Raw genomic sequence first — 19238 nt, forward strand, 5'->3', positions numbered from 1 at the left:
GGCAAAAGCTGCATTTAGCAAGAAGAAGAATCTTTTTACCAGCAAATTGGACTTAAATTTGAGGAAGAAACTAGTGAAATGCTACATTTGGAGCATAGCTCTGTATGGGGCTGAAACATGGACACTTAGGGCAGTAGATCAGAACCATCTGGAAAGTTTCGAAATGTGGTGTTGGAGAAGAATGGAGAAGTTCAGTTGGACCGATTATGTGAGAAATGAAGAAGTGTTAATTAGAGTCAGTGATCAGAGGAATAACCTACACAAAATAAGAAAACAGAAGGCTAATTGGTTTGGTCATGTTTTACGCAGAAACGCCTTCTAAAAGAAATTATTGAAGGAAAGATAGAGGGGCGGATAGAAGTGACAAGAAGACGAGGAAGAAGACATAAGAAGTTGCTGGATGACCTTGGGGGCAGAAGAGGATATTCTCATTTGAAGGAAAAAGCTCTAGATCGCATTAAGTGGAGGAATTGTTTTGGATGAGACGGTGGACCTGTCGTCTGACAGATTACTGATGATGATGATCATGTACGAGTATATGTCCAATAATTATTTGAATAAAATAATAAACCAAATATATAAAGATAGACTTGAAAGGATTCTGACGATGGTGTATACTGTACTTCTTTTGGCTTATTTTGGACTTCACCCATCGTCCGGTATAAAAAAGACAAAAAACCACAACGTTTCGGAGACTGGATCTGTCTCCGTCTTCAGGTGTATAGGGAAGGTTTAACCTACTCAGTTGGGCCCCTTAGAAAGAGCTAGTCTCAATCACTGGACAAACCTTGATCTGTAGAAACAACCTATGAACAACCGACAACCGGTTCCGTCATACTTCTGTTTCTTTACATTGTTGACAAGTGCATGTTTGCACAAATTTTTTAACATGTTTTTACTGCGATTTTATTCTTTCCTCCCACTGACGGAACCGGTTGTCGGTTGTTCATAGGTTGTTTCTACAGATCAAGGTTTGTCCAGTGATTGAGACTAGCTCTTTCTAAGGGGCCCAACTGAGTAGGTTAAACCTTCCCTATACACCTGAAGACGGAGACAGCTCCAGTCTCCGAAACGTTGTGGTTTTTTGTCTTTTTTATACCGGACGATGGGTGAAGTCCAAAATAAGCCAAAAGAAGTACAAATATATAAACCTTAAAACAGACCGTGCTAGTTGATTTGTCATCTCAAATTCAATTAAAGACTCAAAATTTATTTCATGATGGGAACGCACGACCACGATATTAATTTACATTACATCATGACAGCCCTACATTTTAATACATTTTGTACGTAGTGTCGGAATAGGATAGTCAGTATAGTGACTTGCAAGGGTTTGGACGACCAAGGGGTTGGAGTTTGAGTCACAGTAGGGTCAAGACTTTTCTGTTTTCCACGTCACGGCCCACACAGCTTCCTATCCAATGGGTACCGGGAGCTCTTTCCCCAGGGATAAAGCGGTCGGGGCGTGAAGCTGACCACTCATTTCCAGCTAGTGCCAAGGTCAAGAAAATGTGGCTTTATACATCCACTCCACCACATGCCTTCATGGAATAGTGCTTAATCAGTCAAGCACAGGGTGACATTACCTTACCTGCAATATAAGTCATCATCACTGTCAGTCCATCACTCTGCTCGCATGTAAAAACTTAACAACCTCCGAAAGAATTTTCGTGAAACTTGGCGTTGGGGAGCTAACTAAAATATACCCTCCTATTACAGTTTTAGTTAGACTCGAATAACAATAGCAGGCACTATACATGAAGATCTATAGGCTTTTCAGCACCGAACTCGAATTTCTCTCGTGCATAGATCGCCCAATATTTATCAAAAGGACAAATACTTGTTTTTTGATTAGTATATTGATTAACCAATTAACGGACTTTCTATTGACTTTTACAAATACTTGTATTTGGAAACAAAATCGAAGAGAAAATAAAACATATTTTATGCACAGCACACGTATTCCATAAGTCTTCCGCTTCTCGAGATAATGAAACAAAAATGAGAGAACACACCGTAATTGTTATCGTATACTTTTTATTCAAAGAACGCGCAAAAACGAAAAAACTGCATACATCGACGTTTCAGAGCGAGTATCGATATAGTGGAGTTCAGTGCTCTTCTGTCATCTACGGCAGCTCGTTGTGACCCGCAGTCACCGCAGTTGATCCGTGGAGAACGTAGAGACGTGTTTGTAAGTAAAGTGCAGGTATAGACCGTTATAGATTATGTATCCAGATGTCGTAACAAGGGAAGCCTGCAAGTAAACCATTTTTTAAACGTTTGCAGAGTGTATCAATTATCGTTTCATGTTGAAAGTTTGGTAATATGTTAAACAACGTCAGAATAAAGGAATTCCGGGCGCAAGGAGTAAGTAGAACGTTTTTGTATGACATCATAGTAATTTGTAACTTAATTCTTTTTGATATACACAATATCAAGTTCAGTTCCTTGCAAACATAGTTGTTTCATTTTAAAACGTCCAGATAGCGGCAGCGATTTGTGCAGTGTCTTCCTTTGTTGTTTGACAGCGGCATTGCCGTTATTCCAGCATGTTCTCTTTGCACCTCCGTACGTGACACTGGTACAGTGTACACCAAATGTTACTGCAATTCTCTGCTAACGAGTTCTTATAATATTTTTCCATTATAGTCCTAAACCATAACGAATCCACTTCGTTTTAAGGATTATACTTAAAATTTATGTGCACGCCTATAGAATTGTTAACGATATACTCAGTGGAAATGTTTATTTATATAAAGTTGAAGTTCTACTGTCTAAGGCCGTAAGGAGATTTACATAAGTTAAATGTGCCTCACACTAACAAGGGGATGAACAAAATAAACGAAATGCAAGTTTTATATTGCTGCTGATTATAATGTTTTTAAATGCTGCTGTGTAAGTAAAATAATGCAATGAGCTTTAGATACAGCTCATAAAACCCACTTTCCTGTGACACCGACGTGTAGCCCTAGGACACTAATGCAGCGAACGTCACTTTGGAATAACATATATTAAATAGGCAATAGTGAAATTAAGTTTAGCTCATGGGATAACGTGTTGAACTTATTAGTAGATCGCCATCTTATCGAATCTAGTCGAGTCAAATTTTTATTGCTTGTAGCATAAGTTCACGTTATATTTTGTGTTTACTGCGAATGTTATTACTAGGAGCCGGGATCTCGCAGTCGGTATAGCGACTGGCTACGGGCTGGATGACCGAGGGGTCGGAATTCCGAGTCCCGGTAGGGTCAAGACTTTTCTCTTCTCCATAGCGTTCAGACCGGCTCTGGGGCCCACCCAGCCTCCTATCCAATGGGTACCAGAGCAAAGGCGGCCGGGGCGTTAAGCTGACCACTCACTCCCAACTAGTGCCGAGGGCAAGAAAATTTGGATCTATACATTCACTTTCCCATACGCCCTCATGGCGTAGTGCTTAATTAGCTAAGCAGAGGGACAACTTTACATTGCCTGTACAAGTACTATTACTTTCAGTTCTTTTGAAAAACTTATTACAGGTTACGATTACGTTAAATTTGCCTCATATTACTCAAAGTTTCGCAGTGTTGCCAAATTGTTGTACACGTTTTCAGGACTCTAAATACGTGGTGGTTGCGTCACTCTCACCTTACAAAATCGTACGTCCGCTGTGTTGTAATTACTGTCTCAAGATAATTAAGAAAGTGCGTCTTTTGGATGGTCTCTAATAGCATAACATCCATTCCAAGTTTCGTAAAAATCTGTTAACTGCCTCGAAAGTCGAAATGGGAGTAATAAAAATACTAAAATAATAAAGCCCTTTGACTTATAAGCATACTTGTGAATTATAATTCTCATATTTGCTTTTCGTTTCATCTTCATAATGATTATATGTAAATTTACAAATTTAAAATCATTGTTAAATTTGAGGTTTTCACGGCGGTGACTCTGGTACGTCGGTAAACTTTTACCAGAATTTACGGCGGTGTGAGGGGCTTTTAAGCTTCGCTTAAATTCAAACTTTCAAGAAACCAACAACAGGTACAAGTTTCCTTCGAAGTTTACCACACGCACGCACACACTTAGTATTTTTTTAATTTTTTATTGGTAGTGGGGTGGTACTAAGTCCCTTGTACTGCGGCCACTTCTGGCCTCTTGTACCAGCCCAGATGATAGGTGAGGGTGATTGTGGCGCAATTGGTGGCGTGAAGATTGACAGGGGAAACCGAAGTACTCGGAAAAAACCTGCCCCAACGCCACTTTGTCCACCGCAAATCACACTTGACCAGACCCGGGATCGTACCCGGGCCGCCGTGGTGGGAAGTCAGCGACTAACCGCTTGAGCTATGGCGCGGCCCGCACGCTCAGTAACTAGATCCGCTGAGCTTTTTAGTAATATATAAAGTGTGACGGTGAGTTCTTTTATTTTATCTTTAGCTACTGGGTATTTTATAGCTGAACAATTTTATATTGTTATGTTCAGCCTTCTGCCGTGAGTCCTTTTTCTTAGAGATAAAGCTGCTGGAATGTGCAGTGATATCTCACCTCTAGAATACATGGAATTTTATCTGCATGCCTCATTTACAACCTTTATGGCGTTGCGTTTAGGCAGACGGGGATAGAGATAAAGAAAGAACTTCAATTTTTTTTTGCCCTTTTCGAGTTTCGTATAACGACGCTATGAGACGCCCGATTGTAGCCTGTGTGGTAGGATAAGGAAATGATGTAGGGGAGCTGTTATGGGCCAATTGCTGTACATGCACTGTTCTGGAAGGAATGGGAAAAACTACAGAAAGCCTCAGTCGTGATAGCTGGTGTCTTTGTGTACGTTTTTCAGGTGATATTTAAAAAAAAAAAATTCGTATTCCTATGTTGCCATGTATTTCCATCAGATCACTTCAAAATTATGTTGCGTTGCTCGAACGGCATCCGTTCCCCCTGCCATTTTCTTCGACTGACCTGCAATTCGATAAGGTGGCTTTGGCATTCATGTTCGTTCATGTGACTAGCACCATCTCTTTATAGAATATCACACTACAGACTGCATTTAACATTTCGGTTCAACTTTGAAAACTGCAGTAGATAACCTCTATTAAATTGCATATACATATTTTGTGGGAAGGGCATGTAGCACGACTGGGGGAGAAGACGAATGCATATAGGATATTGGTGGGAAAGCCAGAAGAAAAGAGACCACTGGGAAGACCAAGACGTAGGTCGGTGGACAGTATTACAATGGATCTTAGAGAGATGGGATGGGATGAATTGGATTTATCTGGCTCAGGATATGGACCAGTGGAGGGCTCTTGTGAACACGGTAATGAATTTTCGGGTTCCATAAAATGCTGGGAAATTCTTGAGTAGCTGGAGATTTTGCTTCGCCTCAAGATGGGCTCAGCTCCATAAGTAAGTAAGTAATACATTTTTTGTGGGGCATCTCTGTACACATAAACACACACTTACGTACTTACGCATTCAGCAAAATACATAAACATGTGGTTAGGCCTCAAGGTAAATTAATTTTGACACGACGTCTTAAACTCTGATTTTTATTATCAAGATGTCAAGGCACTTATTAAAACCGAATATGGAGTGGGATTCACTCGACTTCCTCCTACCCATTTGTATTGTACGTACTACTGTTAGGTACAGTGTGGCTGCCGTTTACTAGTTGGTGCAACTGTGTTACGCATTCGATCTTTCAGTTCAGTAGTGTTGAAGTGTGCTCGCGTTTTTTGTCAGCAGTGTTACGAGATGGCAGTAGCTTATGGACTGCTGTGTTTGTTCCCTATTAGTACAGACTCGTGCCACTAGATGGCATGAGCACTTGGACTGTGGTGTATAACAATAAAAAAAAACTGTTCGGTGTATGCGATGATGTGTAATCTGGGCAGAAAACTATGAAGTAACATTTTTCACAGATGCTCTGCAACGGCTTATTTTTAGCGATAGACCGACCCATTTACGCAAATTGATATAACGTAAAGGAGAGAGCGTGAGTGTGAGGTATGGCGGCAGGATGGACAAATGAAAGGAATCGGAGAGGAATTCGAAAAATTGGAGGGAAGGGTAGGCCTATATTCCAAATGAAAAGAGTTCCCATTGAATTTGTAGTTTGTAATGTACTGCTGAGCGGTCTAAGGCATGCACTGTCTTCGCTCGCTTGGAAACCGGGATCGTGGGTTCGAATCCCACTCAGGGCATGGATGTTTGTGTGCGTTTTTCTGTGTTTGTGTACAGGTAGAGGCCTTGCGACGAGCTGATCACCCGCCCAAGGAGTCCTACCGAATGTGTAAGATCTCGAAAAACCGAAGTGAACGGAGAAGTTCATGGAGGTAGGCCTAGGCCCACTGGGGCTGTAGTGCCAAGGAAAAAAAAATACCGCTAATTGCCTATCATAGTGACCGCGCGGTCTGAGCCAAGAACTGTTTCGCTCGCTTGAACGCGGAGATCGTGGGTTCGAATCCCACTCAAGGCATGGATGTCTGTATTGTGTGCGTTTATTCTGTGGATAGGTAGAGGTTTTGCAACGGGCTGATCCCCCGTCCAAGGAATCCTACCGACTGTGTATGGGAATAATAGTGTACCGGTAATTACAGTTTTTGTTGTCTGTTAAAGGCTATTATATTCAGTGAACAGGTTTTCTCTGCAACCTTTCATCTTTAAGTTAATAATATATGAACATGGTCACTTATTTTTCTTACCCTTTATCTATATACCAAGGGATTAATTGACATCAGCAAGAACTACAAAACCCGCGACACTGCGTCCTTTAACACATATTCATGCTCTCTCAGGCGAACAGGTTGGCACTCTCGAGTGTTTACCTTTCCTGATTATGATTGATTGCTGCTTGATTGTAGATTGATATTCTAAGGGCTCTACACTGTCATTGCGCATGTTAGTGTGTGCCTTGAAGCTTTTGTTAATGACAATGACCTGGCACGTGGTAGATTAGTTGAGGCACTATGCTACAAGACGGAAGGTCGCGTGTTCTTATCCCGATGAGGTTTTTCTTTTTTCAATCGACCTAATCCTTCCAGCCTCACTATGGCCTTGGAGTCCACTCAGCCTCTTAATAGAAATGAGTGCCAGAAATCTTCCTGGGGATAAAGGGCGGCCGGCGCGTAAGGCTGATAACCTTACCGATCTGTGAGCTGACTCTAGAAAATGTGGGAGCCTCGATGCCTCACAACCTTACGGGCCTTCACGGCCTGTTACAGGGATAGCTTTACTTTTTTTTTACCTTATTTAAGTCATTATTAACAAGAAGTTCTAGGAAGAAGGTACGATATTTTCTCTTCTTCCTATTCTTCTGTCGGTATAGCAAGACGAGCCCCTTATTCGGTTTCTCTGGCGAGATTCGAACTGAGAATCTTCCAAAGAGAAATCATTGCTGCTATGTTTAAAGAAACACGGACTGAGGAATAGAAGGTGGATTGGGGAGTTTTTATGGGAGAGCATTTCTAGTCAGTTTTCTGTCCTAAGCAGGATGGGTAGCAGATATCCAGACTTGTGCTTTACTGCACTGTGCGTTGAACCAGACGGTGCTTCAGTGATCAACGTTCTGGCGACCCAGTGAAATAGACTGCTATCATCAGTGGGCCATAAATATTTGCATGTGCAGTATGACATCCGTTGCGTAGCAGCGGATTCATTCGAAGTGCCTCAACGTTTCCACGTTTTTACCCTTCTCCTTTTAACTTTACTCTTTGCACACTTCTGTGGAGATCAAATGCCTTTGTGTCTTTGTTTCCATGTTTTCCTAAAGTTCCATGGGCAACAAGAATTGACACGTAAAGGTCTGCTTGGTTCTGGCTACACGCGTCTTCCAAATGTATTCTTTACGCTGTAGCATCCTTTGTTGGCTTTCATGTTCCTTTATCACATACACGACTGTTAGAGCAAGTGTCGCGTAACTTCGAACAAGGCCAAGAGTAACCTTGAACGCGCAGAAGAAAAATTTCAGACAAGGGGGTGGAGGGTGTGAGAAGTGACAGGCGGCCAGTGGAAGAGCGACTGTTAAGAAACTCCTCCCACCACAAACTATGCGCGGGATTTGACTAGGAATGCGGGGGCTTGTTCGAAGTTACGTGACACTGTCTATACTACGGATATGTGCTGTGACGTATAGAACCGTTGCTAGGCAACAACCTCTAAGCAAACAACGAGTACAGTCGTTGATCTTGCAACAGGCAAATAAACTGCCGTTCCTGAGCAACGGCTCGGTAAACACGTTCCCGTGGAAATGATATCCGGGCTATCGCTAGGCAACCGCCTATAACAACAATACAAGACATGTTGAAGGCGGTGTTTTCTATTGTTTCCGCCCCAATGCTATACGAGTATATCGAGGATTCCAGGCCGGCTGAGTGAGTTCAGTTGCGGCATATTCGCCGGGCAGTAACGACGTGAGCACAGAAGCTAGAGAATCTTCATTGTTAAGATCCTGTACTAGGAAACGACTAGTGAAAGAAAAGTGAGAAGACTTAGCGTGTAGTGATTTGTAAAGTATAGAAATCAGCGATAGTGCTATAGTGATTTGTAGTTACGACCTGTAAGTAGTCAGTAAATCTATTCACCAATCCAAACTCCTAGATATGTGACAGTTTTCTTACAGAGCTAATTACCCTCAGTAATTAACTAACTTCATGGAGCTAAGCCCTTCCTCAGAAGCCGCCAATCGCGTAGCTACTCAAGAACTTCCCAGCAATTTTAAGGAACCCGAAGGTACATTACCGTGTTCACAAGAGCCCTTCACTGGCCCGTATCCTCAACCAGATCGGTACAGCCCATATCACTCCATCCTGTCTCTAAGATCCATTTTAATATTATCCACCCACCTACGTCTTGGTCCTCCTAGTGGTCTCTTTCCTTCTGGTTTTCCCACTCGTATCTTATATTCATTTCTCTTCCCCGTGTTCGTGCTACATGTCCTGCCCACCTCATCCCCCTTGACTTGATCGTTCTAGTTGTACTTGGAGAAGAGCACAAGTTGTGAAGCTCCACTTTATGCAATTTTCTCCGACCTTCTGTCACTTCATCTCTCTTCGGGCCAAATATTCTCAACACCCTGTTCTCAAACACCGTCTGTCTATGTTCCTCCATTAATGTCAGAGATCAAGTTTCATACCAATACAGAACCACAGGTAAAATTATAGTTTTGTATATTCTAATTTTTATGTTTTTAGGCAGCAGACGAGAAGACACAAGGTTCTGGACTGAATGGTAGCAAGCATTACTCGAGTTCAGTCTCCTCTTAATTTCCTCCTGAATCAAATTTTGACTTGTTACTGTCGTTCCCAAGTATCTGATCTGTACCACATTATCAAAACATCTGTTACCTATCTTTATATCGTGATTTTCCCTGCATTTTGGCGACGGGTCAGCAACATATACTTAATTTTCATTTCATGCATCGTGTTGTGTTACACTATATAACTTCTTCATTAAGACCGTTACAACACAACTATATCGAGGTCAATGCCTAGTTTTGGCTCTGCTACATGTTTCGGCTATTAATAGCCATCAACAGACAAATATGTGGCTAACATATATACACCACTGAAATGCAGTACTAGTGAAATTGGATACAATAATATTAATTATATAAAATACTTGACGCAAAAATACATTCCCTACAGAACGGACAATACTTTGTAAGATGAGGCACCGACTAAATAATTAACATTAATATTACTACATCTACATCACGAGCCTCCAATAACAGTTTATTATCTATACACAAAATATAGAATACTCCAATTTATCCGTGGGAACGCAACAAAATTACAAAAACCAATGACTGACTCGATGATGTGAAGCATCAATCGAAGAATTTTATTCTTGTTTTATATAATCTAATTTATTGTATTTTACGTCAGGTATTTTATATAATTAATAGTATTGTATTCAATTTTACTAGTACTGCATTTCAGTGGTGTATATATGTTAGCCATGGATTTGCCTGATGATGGCTATTAATAGCCGAAACATGTAGCAGAGCCAAAACTAGGCACTGACCTCGATATAGTTGTGTTGTGAGTCATGTATATGTTACTTCTTTATTAAAACCGTCATAACTTATGACGGTTTTAATAAAGAAGTAACATATACTTACTTAGTTTTATACTTAGTTTTATCTACGTTTACTTCTATATCAACCTCCTTACTTGCGTCAGTTAAAGTGTCTGTGTTTTCCTGTATGGTATCTGTGTTATCTCGCAATATATTTACGTCATCAGCATTGGTCAGCAGATGATGTGTCCCATTTAATTTCAGCCGTACCTGGTTTTCCCTGATCATCCTAGTGGCATATATTCTAAAGTAAATTTGAAAAGCAGTGTTGATAAAGCATCTCCTTGTTTTAGATCATTTTCGATAGGAAGATATCGGACTAATGTTTACCTATACGGACTTTACTGTACGTTTCATTTAAACACCTTTTAATCATCGTACCTAGTTTCGTGGGTACCCCAAACTCTATGAGAATATTGTACAATACTGCAATCCTAACTGAATCATAGGCTTTCTTGAAGTCTATGAATAGCTGATGTACTGTCTCATCGTACTCCCATTTTTTCTCCAATATCTGACGAATGCAAAAGTTCTGATCTGTAGTTGATCTGTTACGACGAAACCCACACTGATGATCCCCAATAATTTCATCTATACGTATATGGTCTTAACTTGAGAGAAGAATATTGGATAAAATTTTGTATGAAGTTGAGAATTAAAAATTATATTTCGTTAAATGTTAACCGTGCCGAATTTGTTTCCAAATAAGTCCTAACAAATGAAACTTACGTAAATATCTGTATTTCGTATTTTGTAACAATTTTATATACCGTTGCCCGTTTCTGAGGTAAGCGATAAAGGTCGAATTCACCTTCGTTTAAAATTTGTGTTATATTGGATTGTTTATCAGTTAGTGAGACTCGGAGCGTCGTTTAGCACGTCAGCATTTTCTTTCATGCATTTCCAATCTCCTGTGATTCATTGATTCATTCATTCATATTCCTGTTGCTCCCTCTGGAACATTGTGCATCCGTGAAACGCTTCTTTCACCTCGGTTTCTTAATCTTATAGACAGTCGGTAGGACTCCTTGGACGGGTGATCAGCCTGTAGTAAGGTCGCTACCTACATAGACCAACGGCCGCGCCATAGCTCAAGCGGTTAGTCGCTGGCTTCCCACCACGGCGGCTCGGGTTCGATCCCGGGTCTGGTCAAGTGGGATTTGTGGTGGACAAAGTGGCGCTGGGGCAGGTTTTCTCCGAGTACTTCGGTTCCCCTGCCAATCTTAATTCCATCAATTGCTCCACAATCACCCTCACCTATTATCTGGCGCTGGTACAATAGGCCAGAAGTGGCCGCAGTACAAGGGACTTAGTCCCACCCCACTAGCAATAAAAAAGATACATAGACCAACACAAACACAGAATAAACGTAGACAGACATCCATCCCTCGAATGAGATTCGAACCCACGATTCTACTGTTCAAGCGAGCAAAGACAGTGAATGCCTTAGACAGCGCGGTCACTGTAATCGGTCACAGTTTGATTACTATAGCAATATTAGACAAAAAGCATGCCTGAAAATTATGAAGCTGCTCAGTATATAATTTCGAAGTCTCCTAGTTTCAGGTATCGTCCTCAACTCTTTGTTATAACTCTCAGCCCGTGTTCTTTAGAGTAAGGTACTAGGTCTTACGGTGCACGCGGCAGCGTAGTTGCTTGAGGCACTATGCTACAAGCCGGAAGGTCGCGGGTTCTATTCCCGATGACGTCATTTGATTTTTTCAGTTGATCTAATTCTTCCCAACCGCACGATGGTCTTGGGGCCGACTCAGCCTCTAACAGAAATGAGTGAGAGGAAGCTTCCTGGGAGGTAAAGGGCGACCGACTGGCGCGTAAGGCTGACAACCTCACTGCCATCTGTGATCCGGTTGTCTAGAAAATGTGTGAGCCTCGGCATCTCACAACTCCGTGGGCCCCCACGGCCGGTTACAGAGAAAGCTTTACCTTTACATTTTATCAAATCTTGTAGACTTATAAAACAACGGGTATTTTTTTTTTGTTACAGCAAATATATTTGCTGTATATATTTGCTGTGGGTTATAGATATATATCTATAACCCACGTGTTCGAATACTAATTTATTTTAATATTACCTGGTAAATCTGACTGAAAAGGAAAATTAGAGTTTGTGTGATGGCTTGTTTCAAGATTTGAATATCGGGCTACGTTGGATTAGAGATTTCCTCAGCGGTGACTACGAAGGGGCGGCACCGCCGTTGTAGCCCGGTGGACTTTCATCGCATTATACGGAGTTACATCCCAGAAGGCAGAACTTTACATTAGGCAACGTTGTTTGAATAGGAGTAGGGCATAAACATAAAAGAAAATAAACAAATATCTTTAAAATAAAGGAGCTCGACCAGTTTCAGAGATATATTCTATATACGATTTCTTTCATTAAAATTATACTTTTGTTCTAACCATTTCTCTGCAATCACCTCTTTTTCCATTTGTTGATAGATACTGAAAATTTGTATTTTTTTTAATTCGCTACTGGGGGGTGGAGTCTAGTTGGGTCCACTCGGCACGGCGGCCACTGATTGGCCTATTGTACCTGTCCCGGGCGATTATGATGATGGAGAATTTGTTGGACTGAAGATTGACAGGAGAAACCGAAGTACTCGGAGAAAACCCGCCCCAGCGCCACTTTGTCCACCACAAATCCCACTTGACCAGACCCGGGATCGAACCCGGGCCGCCGCGGTGGGAAGCCAGCGACTAACCGCTTGAGCATTGGCATTTCTTTACAAAGCGACGCCGACGCAGGGGAACCGTTCATGAACTTAACGTTTGAAGCCGGAATAGGCTTGAGCCCAGTCGATGTGAAGTAGAATTACTGCTACGAGTCGTAGGAGGCGACGAAAATGGAAGTCTCGAATCTGACGCAGTAAAATATAGTCGCGAATCCCACAAGACTCAGACCAGAGAATGAGTGAGCTGGCAAGAGCCAGCAGGAATTGTAAACGACAGACCGGTCCTCTCGTCAGGGAGGGTGCCTCACATCAACAAACCCGCAACTGTCTGACAGTAATAAAAATCTGGTCGTAAGCCCCAGATGGGTGCTTTATTCCAAGACAGACAGGCCGACTGACCGTCGGTCATAACATAAGACTAACTTGTCAGACTCAGTCAGTCCGAGTGGAGTCTTATTCAAGAGTCTGCAGGCAGAAAGGTGAGGCCGCGGAAAGTTCGGGAAGCCAGAGGAAAGGGGACGTCCGTCGTTGGAAGCCACTACCAAGCAACGCATTGAAGACCGTGACTGAGAACACTGGTCTGTGTGTGATAGTGAGTTGTAAAGTGTAGTTATGTGTTGTTTAAGAGTTCAGTAAATCCGATTACCAATCAAAACCCCGTCTATAGTCACACTCCTACACGTGTCAGTATGTTCCCACACAAGAAGGAAATATTTACATTGCGTAACAGGGCCTAAATACCAAAAACAGAGTTCTGTAAGTAGACAAGAAATACGCCAGTCATGGTTAATGCACCGCTGGAAACATAAGAATGAAGCGGTTATGCTGTGAAGAGATTCAAGATTAAGAGCTCAGAGTGGCATTGTCAGCATACAAAAGACGAATGGCCGACGAAACTAACGGCTTGTCTTACTTCAAGTAGAGAAATCCATTGTCTTGCAATGCACCGAATGAACGACGCTACCCCAAGGGCCAGGGGGGGGGGCGAGAAGCATGTGGTTCGAAAATCTCAGTCAGGGACGTACAAACGCTACTCTTCAGCTATTTAATAACGCCCTTCCAATTGATAAGTTACAGGCTCAGGCTCGTCGATTTATCATGAATAAGTAAGTGTTGGTACGAAATGGATTCGGCCTGTTTCAAGGTGCCATAGCTCAGGCGGTTAGTCGCCTACCGAGACGGCTTGGGTTCAGTCCCAGGAAATGGGGATTTGTGTGGACATAGTGGCACTGAGGCAGGTTTCCTTCGAGTATCTGCAAAATCTCATTGCATACTTAACAGGTCCGCTAGTAGCTGACCTATCAAATGGACTCGCTTCACTCCGCCCTGGAAATCAGCTAAGCTGCTCTCCGGGCATTCGCTTGGAAGGACTGAGGAAAACGTGGAAAATAACCAAGCCGGTGTGTTGTTGTATTTGATACTAAACGCCCCAACAACGTTTTAGCGGGTTGTGAATTTTTGGTAATACTAATGTACATTGTAACATTTCTCCATCATGTAAACGCTATAGAAATTCCCTTGCAGCTTGAACGTTCGTTTGATGACTATACCATTTAATTTAAACGTAAGACTTTCCTGTAAATTATGTATCCAGCCTCACGATTGTAAATGTTTACGTAATTTCGTTAATATATGATGACAACCGAACAAATAAAAAGGCTCCCGGCTTTGCGATCGGCGTTATATAACGTGGCATTTTGCCGTGTTGCCTCAGCTCCGTAGATACGTGGTGTGGTTCGACCGGGTCTGCCGTTGCTATAACAACTTACGTAAGTGACTAATAACTAACAGCTTGCGCTCTTTTGTTTAATTCAAGACCGTCCGTGATACGGAGTGGAGTGGGAGGGGGCGCTAACAATCACGTCCGGTACCTACTTGTATTGTTTACTGAGTATATTTCGTATGAACACACGGCGGTTACGTAAAGCTCACATATCTGAACTGACGTACTAATCTGATCGTTATTATTCCTTGAGGTTATATAAGTCGTTATACAGTCCGTAAGCACTGCCAGAGAACCAGCCTTCAACGTTTTCTGTGTGGAATTAGGGGCACAGAACCGGTCCGAAGGGAAGCCCACAAATCCAGCCTAGGGTGTAGGCGTATTTACTCCGTCCGGGTCATGGTTTTAATTCCCGCGACTTGAAAGGAACGAATGAATGAATTTAGCGCGAACTGAAACGCGTTACGAAAGAAAAGAAATTCGAAAACTACCAGTTAACGTTTATCCGATCCGTCCATCCGCTAGTAACAGCACCCAGAATGCATTGCCGATTTAACTGAAACTCGTTTTTTTTTTTTTCAGATCTACGTAAATTCTGTCTAAAAGTTTTGGTTTTGATCATTTTAAGAATTAAATAAGGATTTTACTGAACTCTTTACGTCCGTCTTCTGTGTCTTCAGGCAGATTTTGTTGAAACTTGATATAACTTACAATATACAGACCCACTTCTAGACTGTCATGTGTGAATATCACATTGTACTTCAATTAATTTTTCGGCTCTTTTATTCAACGACCTAAATTAACTTCGTGTGTATCTGTAAATGGCCGGTCACGGTAGCCGAGCGGTCTGAGGCATGTACTGTCTTCGCTCGCTTGGAAACCAGGATCGTGGGTTCGAATCCCACTCAGGGCATGGATGTTTAGTTTGTGTGTGTGCGTATTTCTGTGTTTGTGTACAGGTAGAAGCCTTGCGACGAGCTGATCGCCCGCCCAAGGAGTCCTACCGAATGTGTAAGATCTAGAAAAACCGAAGTGAACGCAGAAGTTCATGGAGGTAGGCCTAGGCCCGCTGGGGCTGTAGTGCCAAGGAAAAGAAATATCTGTAAATGACCTCCTCTGTGGTCTAGTGGTCAGAGTTCCTGGCTGCAGATCCAGAGGTCTCGGATTCGATTCCCGGCGCTACCAGATTTTCTGAGAAGTAGTGGGTCTGGAACGTGGTCCACTCAGCCTCATGAGGTTAATTGGGAGCAATTTCAAGGATATAGCTGCTGCGATCTAGAAAACCGAGATTAACGGCTGTGGGATCCTTTGCGCTGACCACGTGACACCCTCTATCCGCTAAAGTTGGCACTAACTTCGCCGACAAGCGGCGGTCGCTCGGTCGGTATAGTTCGCTTGCGGACTAAAACCACGGAGTTTGGTATATTTGTTTTGTATATCTATAAATATTAACACAAGGATACATTTATAATACAATGTACAGGTATTTATAGGGCAAGTCATGTGCAAAATTTTTATTAAACACTCCGAAATCGAGGCAACCACGAAGTATGCGCCGTCATGAGAGGTGTCTAGCGTACTGCCACGTAGGTCAGCCTGTATCTCGACTTCAGCGCATTGCAGTTACCTAGACAGCAGACAGACGTCATGCATAAAGGAAACACACCCATTCAGATGCCACCCCGAGGATCAATTTGCCCGTTGTTTAACTGCTCTTTCTCCCTGAAAGAAAGAAACGTGGGCTGATCCACCTGGCCTGCTATATACGTGTATACTTGCGTGCGAGTTACCTCATTTCAGCTTTAACCAGTTCACTAAAGCGGTATAGACATTACGCCATTAGAGCCATCATATGGCTATATGTCATAAACATGGGGACACGGGGTAGCGTAATTGGTTGAGGCACTGTGCTACAAGCCGTATGGTCGCGGGTTCGAATCCCGAGGTCATGGGTTTTTTCAATTGACCTAATCCTTCCAGCCGAACTATGACCCTGGGCCAACTCAGCCTCTAACAGAAATGAGTATCAGGAATATTCTTGGAGGTAAAAGACGGCTGGAAAGTAAGATTTACAACCTCACCGCCATCTGTGAGCCAACTGTCTAGAAAATATGGTAACCTCGACATCTCACAGTCGGTCTGCATGGTCTGTTACAGGGATAGCTTTACATTTCTTACATTCATACATCATACACATACTCGTCCTTACACATTACGTATGAAGTATTGAACCATGTCGACGATACAAAATGTTAAGTTTGTATCCAGAAACATTTTGTAAATTACAAATCTGTACTTAAGTGACACGTTCTTTCAAAAAAAAAAAAAGATGGTAATAATAATAATAATAATAATCCAATTCAGTCCTTTATTATTTATGTGCCGAGTCAACAGCTACAAAGCCAATAATAATAATAATAATAATAATTCAGTCAGTATAATGACGGGCTACTGGTTTGATTCCCTGCAGTGCAAAATTTCTTTTCCATCCACTGCGTCCAGACCGGCTCTGGGGTCTACCTACTTTCCCCAGGGGTAAAGCCGCAGGGGCGTGAAGCTAACCATTCACCTCCATCTAGTTCAGAGGTCAAGAAAGGTAGAGCACGCAAGCCCATGAGCTATATTGGATTGGATTTTTGGATTTTAAATTTGTATTATCTTTGAGCCGATTGTCTAGAAAATGTGGAAACATTGACGTCTCACAACCCTGTGGCCTCCGAGGCCTGTTACAGGGGTAACTTTATCTTACCTTTATTGTCAAATATCAGCTCTTAGAAGTCGGTGATGTAGGAAAATATGATTTATCAGTTCTGTCCGGAACTCATTGCCTTGCCTGAGATCTGATGCTTTCTTGGCTATTCAGATTCATATTACAGTCGTGTGGGATGTTGCGCCATGCAGTCTGGTACCAGTGTCTAGACGTACCCTGCCTTTGTCCACGGGGCAACTAACCAGAGTGCCCAGAAAAACATAATATGAATGAAAGCAGTTTTGCTTGTTCTGTGTGTGGAGAGGCCTTGCGATCGGCTGATCCCCCGTCCAAGGATCTAACAAAGGCTCGTTGCTTCAAGCGCAATTTGGAATCGGAACAAACGGGTGGGGGGGGGGGGNTCCGGGTTCGATTCCCGGCGCTACCAGATTTTCTGAGAAGTAGTGGCTCTGGATCGGGGTCCACTCAGCCTCGTGAGGATAATTGAGGAGCTATTTCAAGGAAATAGCGACTGCGGTGTAGAAAACAGAGATTAACGGCTGTGGGATCCGTTGCGCTGACCACGTGACACACTCTATCCGCAAAAGTTTGCACTAACTTCGCTGACAATCGGCGGTCGCTCGGTCGGTATAGTTCGCTTGCGGACTACAGGCCACGGGTTTTTTGTCACTGTCTCAGGCTGTAAACGTCGACTGGCAGGATGATTAGTGAGTAATGCATCGAAATGGATCGGAAAGGAAATGTTCATCGTTGGTAGCCTAATGGAGGTACTATACCGGAGGGACTGTGGAAACCACGGGAAATCTCAGGATAGCCGGTGTCCCAGACGAGATTCGAACGGAACACTTTAGAGTTTAGAGCATTACCGCTACTGTTTCAGTCACATTGTCCGAAAAATTCGTTTTATTTTGACGAAGGTTTAGATATCAGATCTGGTTTTAATGGGCGTGGGGCAATTTCTCGTCTCCCGCGGCTGCATGCTGGCCCTGCTAACACCACGCCACAGAGACGTATGAGAGAGTGGAGATACAGGTTCTTAACCTCGGGTCTAATGAGGCGAGTGGTCAGCTGCACATCCCTGCCTTTTTACCGCCGGGGAAACAGCTCTCGGTACCCGCCGCATAGGAGGCTGGGGTTGAGAAAAGAAATACCCCTTTCCTCAGCCTGGAATCGAACCCTCACTCGTCGATCGTCCATCCTATGGCCTGGTTCATATATCGACTGAACTGCCCCACCTTTTAATGAAACAGAAGTAAAAAGAGGGAAATGTGCTTGCTCCGTGCAGTCGGTTCTAATGACACTCAGAACAGGTTTCTGTTTCGTCTGACGCATCTGTGAACTGGTATCGACTCACAGTGATGTTGGTATGGGAGGAGGTTGAAGCTGTAAAGCGAGGACCGAGTTTTAGGTACAGTTGTATCGTGGTGAGCAAGTGACCAGCATGAATGGAAGGCACAGATCACGTGGTGGGTACCACGTGACCACGTGCAAGGGTGCCGCGTGACCTGATGCCTGAGGCACGGGATGCTTCTTCATGCTGCCTAGATAGAAGAAAAGCAGATGCGCACGCTTCCACGGAGTTTCTTTTCCTCCTTTTATGTCTCGGTATAAAAATGGGAGTATAATGAGACAGTACATCAGCTATTCATAGACTTCAAGAAAGCCTATGATTCATTTAGGAAGGAAGTATTGTACAATATTCTGATAGAGTTTGGGATACCCATGAAACTAATTAGGTTGATTAAAATGTGTTAAAACGAAACGTAAGTAAAGTCCGTGTAGTTAAACATTTGTCTGATAAATTTCCTATCCAGAATGGTCTAAAACAAGGAGATGCTTTATCGTCACTCCTTTTCAACTTTGCCTTAGAATATGCAATCAGGAAAGTCCAGGGAAGCCAGGTGGGACTGAAATTAAACGGGACACATCAGCTGTTGGTCTACGCCGATGGTGTGAATCTACTGGGTGATAATGTAGATACCATAAAGAAACACACACAAACTTTAATTGACGCAAGTAAAGAGGTTGGTCTAGAAGTAAACACACAGGCTAAGTA

The 19238-nt window shown here is 42.7% G+C and overlaps 1 protein-coding gene across 2 annotated transcripts in view; it reads left to right on the forward strand.

The window, feature by feature from the left end:
• Positions 1-2179: 2179 nt before the first annotated feature.
• The window catches only part of LOC111867905 (LON peptidase N-terminal domain and RING finger protein 3), a 179409-nt gene continuing 162350 nt past the window's right edge, over positions 2180-19238 (forward strand). For both annotated transcript variants that reach the window (XM_033752851.1, XM_023858122.2), the window contains exon 1: positions 2180-2370. The gene's annotated coding sequence lies outside the window, so the exon portion shown is untranslated. The remainder of the gene's footprint in view (positions 2371-19238) is intronic.

Source organism: Cryptotermes secundus, unplaced genomic scaffold (genome assembly GCF_002891405.2).
Source record: "Cryptotermes secundus unplaced genomic scaffold, Csec_1.0 scaffold111, whole genome shotgun sequence".
NCBI lineage: Eukaryota > Metazoa > Arthropoda > Insecta > Blattodea > Kalotermitidae > Cryptotermes > Cryptotermes secundus.